This window comes from Mercurialis annua, linkage group LG3 (assembly GCF_937616625.2).
Source record: "Mercurialis annua linkage group LG3, ddMerAnnu1.2, whole genome shotgun sequence".
Taxonomy (NCBI): Eukaryota; Viridiplantae; Streptophyta; class Magnoliopsida; order Malpighiales; family Euphorbiaceae; genus Mercurialis; species Mercurialis annua.
In genome coordinates this window covers 38,026,016-38,028,953 of record NC_065572.1, presented here as the reverse complement: position 1 = coordinate 38,028,953, position 2,938 = coordinate 38,026,016, and the positions used below count along the sequence as shown (strand labels likewise).

At 34.6% G+C, this 2,938-nt stretch overlaps 1 long non-coding RNA gene across 1 annotated transcript; it reads left to right on the top strand.

Annotated features, from left to right (window-relative positions):
- The first annotated feature begins 338 nt into the window (after nt 1-338).
- LOC126671876 (uncharacterized) lies at nt 339-2,456 on the top strand. The gene is made up of 3 exons (XR_007639169.2): nt 339-599; nt 1,815-1,888; nt 2,292-2,456. It is a non-coding gene; the product is annotated as an uncharacterized LOC126671876 (long non-coding RNA).
- Nucleotides 2,457-2,938: the final 482 nt, after the last annotated feature.

The window sequence follows — 2,938 nt, the reverse complement described above, 5'->3', positions numbered from 1 at the left end:
ACGAATTTTATATAAGTTGGGGAGAATGTAATACCCCGTGTTTTTCCGGCTTGTTCCGATGATTTTTTCGATGTGTTTCGGGTTGGTCCTTGGTGGTTTGGTTCCTTGAAACCATGATTTGGTTTTCATAACCTTCGGGTGTTGTTTTGATTAGGTTCTGAGCCTTATCGAATAAGTGTTTGTGTTTTCCTGATATGACATGCTTTAGTAAAATGTCCATATCTCCCAATTGTACCGTCGGATCGGGCCGCCGTTCGGATATGTTGTTCCTAAGAAGATTTACTAAAATCTGGTCGGTCGGATCGTGTTTTTATTGAGTTAGCGGGCGCGAACTATAGTTAGCGGTCGCTAACTAATGCTGTTGAAGTTAGCGGGTGCGAACTATACTTAGCGGGCGCGAACTTGCACTGTTCAGTTCGCTGTTTTTCTATTTAAAGACCCCTTATTCGACCTAAACTCTTTTCCTTCGACTTTTAAAACCCTAAAACGGATGGAGTCATATTCTAACTCATTCCTATCAACATTCCTCTCAATTTTAATCCTTGGCTGATTTGGGTTGATTGATTTCTGGGTTTTATTGTTCTTAGTCTAATCAAGAGGTATGTGGTTCTAATCCCTTCTTATATGGTGTAGAGATTGCTAAATTGTTGTATGAATCTATACTTGAGTGTTTTGGCTTTATATTTTCTGTTTTGCTTTGATTTGAAATTCTGGAAATAATCTGTGTGAATTGGTTGTGACTTATTGATGTTGGCTATACATTGGATGATTGGAATACTTGTTTGATTGAAGGTTTATATGGAGTTGCTGTCGTTCTGATTTATAATTCTGTTTTAAGCCTTTATTAAAAATCTGGAAATTTCAAAGTAAATGAATCATAGGTTGTTAGATGTTTAACAATACATTGGGTGATTGGAGGAATCGTTTAAATGAAATAATGTATCACTTGGGTTAAGTTGTGGAATTGAATTCTGTTTTGAACTTTAAACTAAAAGCTGAAAATGTTATTTTGAAGGTTAAAAGATTGTTAATGGGAAATTCCTACTTTGGGTGATTGGATATAATTGACTAAGGCTAGATTATATGTTAAAGGTGGTTTTAATTGGAATAAAACGTTGTTTTAAGAATATTTACATATGACTGGAAATCATTTGAGTATATAAAGAATGTTTGTTTACCTTGGGTTATTTGGATAACAAATTGTTGTTATGGCATTTAAGGTAGAATTATTTTACAATGGTTTTAAAGGCTATCTAAGTGTGCAATTCAGATCTGAGTTTATCATTTCAATGTGTTTTGGAGTCATGTTTATTTACACTTAATGTGTTTTAATTGAGAAATATGAACTCCGGGTGGAATTGTCAAGTGTTGACAGTCTATTGGTTATTGTTGCTATTTGTGGTATTGGTTTGAATTTTGGTTAAGCTTATAGTGAGTTCCTTGTTTTCAAATACATTGGTTTCATTTTAAAGGATTTAACTTTGGATTTTACTCTGGTTGGGTCGGGTTAGACTTGTGTCGCCCGACATGTTGTGTTAAGCATATAGTTGACATATGGCTAACACACTACTCTGGGATATGTTGGATTTCGAAAAGGTGTTGTTGAATTATATTACTCTGGATTGTTTTTTAAAAACGAGAACTCACCTAAACTTAACTAGTTATTGTATTGGTTGGATATGTATGTACTTTGGCTTTGGGATTACTGTGTTTCGAATGTTGATCTTTGGTTGTGTTAAGATGCTAGTCCTATATGGTGTCTAGTAATCTTAGAGTTAGGGGTTGTTCAGATTTTAACATATACATTGTTTTAGACCCGTCGACTGCTCGTGCTTCGGAGTCTACGCAGGGTTAGCTGTTTGCCAAGATTTACGTGGATAAGCAAGCAGTGAGTTTGTAGTGCTATTTACCGCGTTATTAAGTACCGCAATTTATTTTTAATATTATAAATGCTTTTGAACTGTTTTAAGCGATTATGGATCTGGATTGAAACGAGCTACTCGATAGGCTTGTATCGAGACTGTGTGCACCGGTAAGTACTCTGGGAAACGGCAGACTAAAGTCTTGCTTACGCTGGTATATATATATGACGAGGATTTGTTCCCGTCCACTCTGGGTTTATCGGTATGCTATGTCATACTTACGCTTGGATCATTTCAATACTGTTTTCCATAATCATACTATATTAGTATAAACTGTTTTGATTTAAGGGTTTTAAACTTAATAAATGTAAATAGTATTGGGAACTCATCTCAGTATATATGACCCCGTTGTTTTCCCAAATTTTCCAGGTTTATGATTTGAAAGCTGGTCCACTCTGATTCTTTTGATTCTTCGGAGGTTTTTATGTTATTTAACTAGTTACTGTTTTCGAACTCTTAGACCGCAGTAGAACTAGTTTATTTATTACATCTGATATTACACTTTGGAATTGTCGATATATTCGATTATTTATATTTGGCATAATTACTCCGGATTACGATATTGTTATATATATAAGGCATGTTGTTGAACATTTAAGATATTTAAGTTATTTATATTTGAACTGTATTATAAATTGCTAGACCTAGGTCGGAGTCTCGGTTGCCCCCGAGCAGTATTCTGTAGTTTAAATGTTTATTTGATTTCTGCGAGGCTTGTTACGGGTTTTGGTACAACCATAACCATACCCTAGCGCCGATCACGATTCATGAAATTGGGTCGTGACAGTTTACAAACGTTACGAAACAAATACAAGAGTTTCAACTTTTTAGCAATTTAAGCCAAACGTTTACAAACGTTATGAATCAAATCCAAGCGGTTCACCTTTTTAGTAATTTAAACCAAATGTTAAAAACACTACGAAACAAATCTAAACATTTCACATTTTTAGCAATTTGAGGAAAACGTTTAAAAACGTTACGAGAAAAATCGAAACGTTTCACAATTTTAGCGATTT